This window comes from Myotis davidii, unplaced genomic scaffold (genome assembly GCF_000327345.1).
Source record: "Myotis davidii unplaced genomic scaffold, ASM32734v1 scaffold53, whole genome shotgun sequence".
In the NCBI taxonomy this organism is placed as follows: domain Eukaryota; kingdom Metazoa; phylum Chordata; class Mammalia; order Chiroptera; family Vespertilionidae; genus Myotis; species Myotis davidii.
This window is the reverse complement of record NW_006286140.1, coordinates 1,008,113-1,018,682: the sequence shown is the minus strand read 5'-3', so window position 1 is coordinate 1,018,682 and position 10,570 is coordinate 1,008,113.

The following is a 10,570-nucleotide window of genomic DNA, read 5'->3' as shown; positions in this document are numbered from 1 at the left end:
TTTTTTATTGCTTTTTCTATGTGTTGCAGTTGTTATCATCTCTATTTAACCATCTTCAAGTTTACTGATTTGTTTTACTTTGCTGTGTCCAGTTTACCTTTAAGCTAATTGATGAAATTATTTATCTCAAATATTGTATTCTTCATTTTTAGCATTTCCATTTGACTCTTTATCTAGTTGTGCTGAACTTCACCATCTGTTCAGGTATGCTATTTATCATTTCTACCATATCATTTAACATATTAGCTACAGTTATTTTTAAATCCCTGTTCCAACAACTGAGTCATTTCTCTTTCTGTTTATTGCTTTTTGCCTTTTGACAATGAGCTTTTTTTTGCCTTTTATTTTTGTTCTGTTTCTCATACATGGTATGTAAATCAGTAGCAAAGACTGAAGAAAATAATATTTATTCTTCTATGAAGCTATTACTGTACTTGGTTCACTCATTCTAGTCTGTAGTTAGACTGTGTTTGGTTTTATCGTTGCTCTAGTTACTATCAGTCTGTCAGACTTCATACCCTTCCAGTGGTAGACTGCTGCCACGTTTGCTTACTGTGAGGCCTGGAGTGCTATTTGTTTTTGCATTTCTGCTTCATCCCCAGATTTCAGCAAGGTCTCTCACTACATTCTTGCCTTTTCCTCGGGGTATAGTTCTGCTAATTTTTACTTGATGCAGGGCTGTGGTAAGGATGGAATATTGTGAGCATTTTTGTTACTGGCAAGCGAGCCCTGCCTTGTACTCAAATGTAGGGTATAGATAGGGTGCAATCCACTACCATCCCATGTTAGTCAAAATCTGCCCTATCTTGGTGGGAATCTTTGATGAGAGCGATTTTCCTGGCTTCTCCTAGGAACAGAAGATTTTCACCTTGTACCAGAGCAGCCTCCTGGGTATCAGCTGTTTCCCTATCCTTTTACAGTAGGAGGTGTTTTGCATCATTACACTGCACAGTGAAGGTTGGTTTTGTCTGTTTCCATCAATTACAGCATCTCTATGTCTAAAATCATGTTAGAGACTGGGAAGGTGAAAGGATAGTTTTCTCTTCCTCCAAAGGCTGATAGTTTTGTTCTCATGTCCAAGTGGGGCCTATGGATGGGTATCAGCAGCTGATCATCATTTTGTCATCTAGATGAATAGACAAGCTTCTCTCGGTAGAACTTCTCCATCTTTCAACCAAGACAGAACCTGCACACCTGTGCTCTTGGCTTTATCTTAATATCCTATATAATAAAAGGCCAGACCTTGAGCATAACTACCTGAGGTGGGGGTCAGTGAGGAGAACCAGGTGGCTGGTGGCAGTGGCAGGGCAGGACCTGGGGCCAGGGAGGGGAACCGGCTGGCTCCCAGAGGTGGCAGGGTGGGATGAGGGCCTAAAGGGAAACCAGCTGGCTTGTGGCGGTGGCGGTGGTGTGGGACGAAGGCCTTCAAGGGGAACCAGGTTGCTGGCGGTGGCAGCGGTGGCCAGGGACTGGCGAGGGGGTGGAAAATGGCCCTGATCACAGGGTAGGCCTAGGGTCCCTAACCGTGCACAATTTCGTGCACTGGGCCTCTAGTCTTATATAAAGATCCAGTGGAAGTCAATAAATAATGGTGGGCTAGGGTGTACAGACTCCCCTTTTGAGTGGTACTTCTAGAGAGTTTAAACTAACATTTTAACTCCTACTCAGTCTTTCATAATTAGTTAATCTTTTATTCAGAATTTCCTTGCCCATTTTTATGGCAGCTGTCTTATCTTCCCATGCTTGGCAAAGGTAAAATATTATTATGACCCACCCCTCCTTGCAGGGGTCCTTTTAGAATTTAGTTTGCATAGCTTCCTTGTAAAAAACTAAAAAAATATGAATGTTTAAGATCAGACAGTTTTTCTTATCATTAGGATAGGAGCGATGCTTTCTTGTGGCTTTCTACATCCTGAGTGTAGGTGGAAATGTGTGTAACATTTTAACATTCACATTTAAGCCTATATCCTTTTTCTGTTTACAGCAAAAGTGATCCATATCGGTATCATTAATAATGGATTATACAGTCTTCACTATCCTTTTAATATTCACACTACATTTCCATTTTAGGAGGGCAACAGACATTCTCAAATTTATTTTCACACTTGGATCCAGTCTCATCTGGAAGTTTATGATTTATTATGGCAGAGAAAGTTGAACTGAATGTGAATAACAAAGTGAACATAATTTTCATCACTAGAGAATGGATTCAATTATTTTTTTCATAACTCCCGTTCCAGTTTTTTTAAGTATTATCTGGAAGGGTAAATTCTAACCTCATATGATCCTTTCATATGCAAATACTTTATTTTCTTACTGGAGAAAGTAATACAAAGCTTGCCTCTTAGTACCTCTATGTTGTTGTTTCTTTAAAAATGTTTAATCTTTATCTTCTGCTTTGATAATTGTAAATTCTAAGTGATAGGTTTAGAAAATATCCCCTTCTCCTTTTATAGTGAGGAAACATAAACACTGAGATTGCACACATGAGTGGCACAAATAGGAACAGAATATGCTCTCTTTGAACAACCCTGACTCAATTCCTTACTGTAGCATTTTTACAATTTGATGTTAAACTTTGGAAACTAAAAAGAATGATATCCAGATGAAGAAATCTAGTAGTGTGTGTGTGTGTGTGTGTGTGTGTGTGTGTGTGTGTGTGTGTGTTTTGAACAAAACCAATGTTTAGTAGACAGAATTCATACCCTCAATGAATGTAGGCCTGCAGTGTTATCCCAGATATCCTCCTTCCCATCTTATGGGCTCCCCAGTGAAATGCATTTCAGTTTCTATACTGAAGACTCTTCCATTCCAATTTCATAGATTTTCATCACAAGCATTTGAATATGAGACAAGAGCTTAAATTTGGAAGTGGACACTCCCATTACTACTATTTTTTCCCCTCAAAACTTAATCAGACAATTTTTGTGGATGAGGCAAGCCCTGAAAGTCCACCAACTCTTCAATATCTCAGTCTTTTAATTTAAATCTATCACATTATTTATATATTTGCAATCTCTTAAACACAAATATTCCTGAATTAAACCACGGGAGATCAAGATATGCAGTATTCTGCCAAAGGAATTTTAAGTTTTTTCCATTTTTCCACCGGGTTTACAACTTTTAAAATAACAACTCCCTTCCTTTTTTTCTTTACCTATAAACAAGAAACTTACAGCAAAAAAAAAAAAAAAAAGCTTGAATATAAGACTGTGTTCTGGCAGTGATTGAGTGTGGTTGGACTAGAAATATTGCCTGTGCTGTATGGTGTTTGTGTATTGAGCTCCTGGCAGGATAATTCTGGCATTAGAAAAAAAGAATTCCATCTATAGAGTATTTTTTCAGGAATTATCAGTGCCAGGCATAGTTTTAAGTTACATTTTAACAGTGAGGTGGGGAGACATTGCCCCAGATGGTGGATATAAAAAGTGCCATAAATTTTAATGAAGCAAATAAGTCACTAATAACCCCACTGCTAACACTGCTATGTTTGGGGACAACCTTAATAAAGGAAAATTAAAAAGGCACACGCAGCGCTTAAGCAAGTGCCTAAGAAGCCTAATATGATTGAGTAATTCAGCTCTTCACACTTTGATTGCACAGCGCCTGGTCATCTGCTCATGTCCAGCTGCTTCATGTAAAATAAATAAATAAGTAAGTAACTTTATTGACCACCAGATGTCCCCGCCTGTAATGTGTGCTGGTAGATTTCAGGTCACCCAAAGTTCAAGAAGATTTCCTAAGCACCCTTATGCTTTGGGTAGCAACACTACCTTGGAAACCATACATGTAGAATGTTTTTGAGTCAGAGCCCAAAGATAGCTTCATGTTTTCTTTAAGTTGTAAGATCTCAACTAAGGGATATCTTGTTTGTGAAGTGTAGTCTAACAGATAGGCTGCTGGTCAAGGATTCTGGGAAAGAACATATGGGACTTTTCCACTTTTCATTAAAACCCTGGCAGAAGATTCCTGAGGCCAGGCATCATTAAGTTTTTACCAGCCCAAACAATCAACTTGGATATAGTAACTGAATAATATTTTCTACTTGAAGTAACTGATGTCTGGGAAGGTTCTATGATTCACCAACATTACACAGAACATAGAACAGAACCAACAATCAAATACAAGCTTCTTAAACAAGATAATGTAAGAGTGTACATATGTAACATATAGGTCTAATAATGTACTAATGCACCGTGCATTATTATATGCACACAAAAATAAGGAAAACTTAAAGGATGAGATAAAAATAACATGAATGATATCTTTAAATGTCTTGCTAAATGTGATAACTGCAGTGTTCTCAGTTAAAATCTCACAATAGAATATATAAAGTCTCATTACCAATGGTGGGTACATACCTCTATTTCAAATAATCTCCTTTGTAATATTCGTCAGGTCTGATCGTATCATTGTTCTTGCCTCCCGAAGCCATTGAGGAAGAGCTCATATAATGTAGACAAGGGTCATCTCTGCCATGTTGTATTGTGTGCTATAATTACATGATTTGTATTGTTTTTTTTTCACACAGATTTGCTCCTCAGGCCTCTTTCGTTAAAAGAGGATAATATTTAAAATTCTAGTTAACCAGGGACATGCAATTTGCAATATATCGTACAATTTTTAAAGCTGTCACCTGTGTGCATTTACCACTGACAGGCCCTCTGTGGGGTGGATCCTTCATCCTGATACCTCACCTGCTCTGTAATATATGGGGCAATCAGCAGATGGGTAGAACAGGGTTCCAGAGTAGGTCAGTTCATTTATTGTGTACATTTCCCTATCGGATTTTATTCCTCTCTTGTTTTTAGATAACGATAAATGAGCACAGAGGTTCTATTTTTTTCTACACTCAACTTCAAAGATTATCACCTCGGGAAATAAACTATCTCAAGGCAGAGCCAGCCCCATTAAGACATCCACAGCCCTTAATATTATGCCTCAGAGCTGATGCTCTGCTTCTTCCAATAAAATATTCTTGTTTGTCACTATGTTCTAATTACTCCCCCACAATAATCTAAAATTTCATGTGATGTTGAATTACATAGTCCTGAACTACTTGATCCAGATTCAAAACAACATGTGTTCAAGAAAGCGTGAATAATATTATGGCAGATTTAGGTAGAGTTTGGTCATTATGAAATTTAAGTAGATTTATGTAGACATTGTGATTTTGCCAAATCTGATGAAGGGATAATAGAAATGCATAACTGCATATGTTGGTATGGTTTTTTCAATCTAGGCTTAAACTCAAAATATTGCATGGCAATTATTATTTATACTAGAGGCCCAGTGTACAAAATTTGTGCACTGGGGGAAGGGGGCTCCCTCTTCCTGGCCTGTGCCCTCTCACAATCCTGGACCCCTCAGAGGACATCCCTCTTGCAGTCCAGGACCCCTCGCTCCTTACCACCCACCTGCTCGCTGCTCCTTACTGCTCGGCTCTCTGTTCCTTAGCACTGCCACAGGGGCAGAAGAGGCTCCCACCACTGCCACTGCACTTGCCAGCCATGAGCCCAGCTTCTGGCTGAGCGGCACTCCTCCTGTAAGAGCACACTGACCACCAGGGGGCAGCTCCTGCATTGAGCATCTGCCCACTGGTGGTCAGTGTGCATCATAGTCCCTGGTCATTCTGGTCATTTCACCATAACTGTTGCTTAGGCTTTTAGTATATAGATATTAGACTATTTCAATAGCATGTTTGTTTTTTAAGCAGGATTTTGTGTGTGTGTGTCCATATGATTTTTCATTTTGACTGTAAACTTGTTTGTATATTTATATTGTTTTTTCTTTACCTTTGTTCCTAAACAAATAAACAAACAAAAACATGTTATTACATTCATGCAAGAGAGTGATCCAAACTGATGCTCTGCTCTACCCACCTCCATCCACAAATTCCCATGGAACGTGAAGGGCCTTGCTTAGGACTTCTGCATGATTTTATCTACTACATTCACCCGCTGGGTGGAAAAGGAAAGGAAATTTCTATTTTTCATTAATTACTTTGTGTACAAATATATTATTTTATGTTACTTACAGTCTTTTCGCATTCCACAAACAGTCTCTCCACTTTTTCCTTCAATTCTTTGATTTAAACTTCATCAAAGCACGTATATCCCAGGATCCTTTCATTTCACAACTGTTTACAGATTTATAAAAAACACAAACATTTGCTTCCATATAGCATGCTGATGAAAACTCAGAACAAAACCTACAGTTTTCTGAAATGTTTTATTTCAAACATAGCTATTTCAGAAGATGGTAGCCTGAGATGCCTGCTACTTTGTAATGTAAAAGTAATTTGAACATAATTTTAATAAAATGAATTTTAAATCTGGGTAATAAAGGAGGGTGGGAAGATATAAGTCTCCTATTTGGGGAATTCAAGGCTTTTCAAATGACCCTGCACTGAAAATCCGAGCACCACATAAGATCTACCTAGAACTGTTATTAGAAGCTGCAGGGATGGAAGGTTTTAAATAGGCAGATATTTTTTCTGAATTTGGGGCCCGGTGAAGATGACGCCATAGAATTAGAGTGCACACTCAGAATGTTATTCACGGGGTTTCTCACACCTTCCCCTTAGACATGTTTAATTAGCCAGAGCCTGTCGTGTTTATTTGGTAGATTTGGATACAAATGGAAAAAGGTCTTTTCATCTCTTTTTATCAGTAGTCGCCCGAAGCCAAGGCAGGTGTCTGTGGGATTAAACATAATTGCAAAGGGAGAGGGAGAGAGGAGAAGGGAAGCTAGATAATAATTCCCAGCAGAGCTGGAATCTGAGAACGGGAGCAGGTGCTGCAAGAGGCCCCATGTATCCCACTAATTTAAGCCGAGATGTTGTGTAAAGGCCCACATATTCATCTTTTCCACGGGGAGGCCACTGGTCGTCTATGAGTACAAAGACGGCCCATCGGAGTGATGCCAGGATGGCCGGCCTCAGCACCACGGCTACCAGGGTAACCAGACCCGGCTTCTCACTGCTGCCTTTGTTGGGCGGCAGCCACAGGAAACAAAGTGCCACTTCTTACCATTGTGCAGGCACATGCATAATCATCCTCCTTTTGGCTCATCGTCGTGAATTAGCAATTACTCCATTATTAGATGGAAGAGCAGCAGCAGGTGACAAAGCCTCACAACTTAGAGTTTATATCTCCAAACCCCTTCATTTAGTTTTTCAGTTTGGGATTGACCTCTTCAGCTAGTGTATTCCTATTGTGCAGAAAATTCTATGATCCCATAGAAAAGCAGTTTTCTTTCTCAATTTGGAGTGTCTGACCCACGGTTGGATGGGAAGGGGGAGGAAAACACTAAAGAAATATGGACAAAAAGGTCCTTCTTCAGCTCAAAGAACACCTGGACTCCACAAAGGGGACACAAACCTTACAGCTCTCAACCCCCACTGTGCCAACGCAGCTTCCCATCACAGGCTGGCTCTTCTCGGCCCCGATGACTCGGCCTGCACTCTTCATTTAAGAGCCATTATTTGCTGAAACTTTTACAATGCCACGTTTTATTTAGTTAAATCCACAGTTCTCTAGCTTTTAGAGAATGAGAGAACTGGGAGATTTTAGTTCTTTTGACTCCAGGCTTTCTAAACTCAATGAATGGGAAGGATTTTAATAGCAGCTGATAATAAATTATTTCAATGAGTCTTAAAAGAAGGAAGTTTTTTTTGTAGCACATAGAAAGAAGAAGAGAGCTCTATTTTTTAAAAATTTGGGTTGCTTTTTCTTTTCAGACCTTGGAGGAAAATGTCAGCATTTCAGATAGTCATAATAAAGCAAAGGGAAAAAAGTTATTTTTCCATGCCATGGGATACTACTTCTCACATAGTGATTTATGTCATCACGTAATAGGAATATTTTACTTACATAAGCACAGTATCTGTTTTGGTATTTTCTCTCTTGTCAGCTAGGAAAAATGAAATAAAAGAATTGATATTTTTGATGTATATAATTACAATGTATATTAATTATCTAGTTATACATGTCATATAAACACCCAAGTACAGTTTTCCTCTATATATGTTATGAAGTACATTGTAAAGTACCTGGAAACTCAGGACCTGGCTGCTCTAAGCTCAATGTAGTAATGTTAGGACTTACAATTTGATGAAAAAATATATAAATATATTTATATATAATTATATATAAAAATATATAAATGTATATATATACACATCTGGGAGTATTAATTTGGGCCCCTTATTAGCACTTTGGCACTTAGGATTTGTCAGGGCATGTTAAGGAAAATGGGAATGAATCATTGAACAATTAAAGAGCCATGTTTTGAGGTTACTGAATAAAGGCCTATGCTTTTAGACAGCTGGTTCTGAGAATACAGAATAAATTAAGGGTATCCCTGCACTTGTAAAACAACAAGCTGAATGGAGAAAATACTCACTCTGAGGCAACTATTAGGATGTGCTGATTCTATTCACGGATACTAATTGTGTATCAGTGGAAAGAGATGGGAATAGAGATGAGATTATCAAGAAGGAACTTGTCTTCCAAATTAGCCCCTGGGGGATTTTGAACCAATATTCTGAGGACTCAATGCAATATAATTAAAATTAGTCAAATGATAGAGCTCATCAACCACTTGGAGTTCTATACAAAACAGAGTTAAAAATAATCTCTGTTTATGGTTTGATAAAACATTGCAATAGTATGGGGAGAGGACCCTTCCACTCTTTCAGAAAGGGCATCACTGGGGCTGGCCGCCCTCTGTGACCCGGCTACTGGCAGCAGCAAAGGGACGAGTGAAATCGTAAGGCGGTGTGACCACAACAGCAGCTATGCCTGTGAAGAGTCAATCAGCACAAAGCCTGGAGAAGCTCCAAGAAAAACTCAAGTAGCAACAGAAAAGAAAATGTCAGAAGCCTGCTACAGGGGCTAGCTACGTTGCGATTCTCTCAGGAAGGGTAGGCTGAAAGTTAAAGCAGTTTGAAAACAGGGCAATGTTTGTTATTAATCATACCCTAGTTGGACCTACAAGTTGGTCAGACGTGAGAAACTCATTACCTAGATTGCAGTATATAAGGCCATTTTTAACCTAAAGTATGAAATAGTTATGGATGCTTTTAAAAGGAAAGGGAAGCTTGGGCAGAATGAGCCCTGTCATATTCTAGTAAAAATGATTCTATATGCTTAATATTTAAATATCATGAACCATGATCATTTTATTTAGAATCTCTGTAAAGCATTTATCGCCACCTTGGGAGTAGAGTAAAGAATCGTCTAAAAGCATCCTGGGGAAGGAGATGGCCCTGGTGAACTTATTTCAACCTGATCAATGAGGTGAACTGGCATCTGGGAGTGAATCGCTGATTGCAAACAGCTGGCAGGCAGCTGAAGAGAAGTTTGGAGTTTGAAACAAGAGAGATACAGAGTTTTATATATTTACCAACCCTTAATTCACACACTTAAGAAAAAACAAAAAAAAAAACACTTGAATCCAAAAATACCGGCAGCCTTCTTGTTTGGGTGGCTATATGCCTAGGCCTGGATATGTAGAGCGTGGGAATTGTAAGAAATAGAGAATTACCAGATGCCAACACAGGTGGGATGCAGCTCTAGACACATCCCAAAACAACTCTGTTCATTTGAAGCACCTCAGTGTTGGGAAATCTGGTTATAATTGTCTGCATCCATGAAACACGGATACATGGGTTGCCTCAGAGTGAGTATTTTCTCCATTCAGCTTGTTGTTTTACAAGTGCAGGGATACCCTTAATTTATTCTGTATTCTCAGAACCAGCTGTCTAAAAGCATATGCCTTTATTCAGTAACCTCCAAACATGGCTCTTTAATTGTTCAATGATTCATTCTCATTTTCCTTAACATGCCCTGACAAATCCTAATATGGGTCTTGCAGGGAAAGCAGGGGAATGAAGCATATTATTCACCAAATGGGATCATGAAAGAAGAGGTCTGTGTAAAGCTTTTGCCACTGTGTAGTCATACATGTATAGGTTTGCAGCCAGGTGTCCAGTGTTGGGTCTAGGGCTGTTATTACATAACAGAGCCTCTGGGGCAGGAAGATGACCTGCATGTGAAGCAGAGGACACTGAAAACACCTAGGATCTACTGGCTACACCAGTCTGCTCATCACTGTTTCTCATTGAAATGATCTCGCTTGAGTGATAGCTGCTTCCATTTCTTGTGTACCATTCCCTTTTCACTTCTGACTTAGAACCCAAAGGGAAAAGGAATCTGGAAAATGTAGCTCACAGCCTAACCGCTCTGACATATCACTATTTGGAAGTCTATCGACTGTCAACCTGTCGCCCTTACCCACCTCTTTTCATCATATTTAACTACACAGAAAGAGAATAGCAAAATATTTCTAACATGATAAATTATTCCTAGTACACATTTACATTTACCCCAAAAAGGATCAAATCCATTTATCCATCTTTGGATGATATTAGTTTCTCTTCTAGCTGAGTCACACAACAGTTTTGGTATTTTATGAATGAAATGTTGAGATATACTGTATTAATTGCTAACATACCTTTGATTAGATAGTCATCATTTCTGCAATTGATCATGCAGTTATCTGGTAT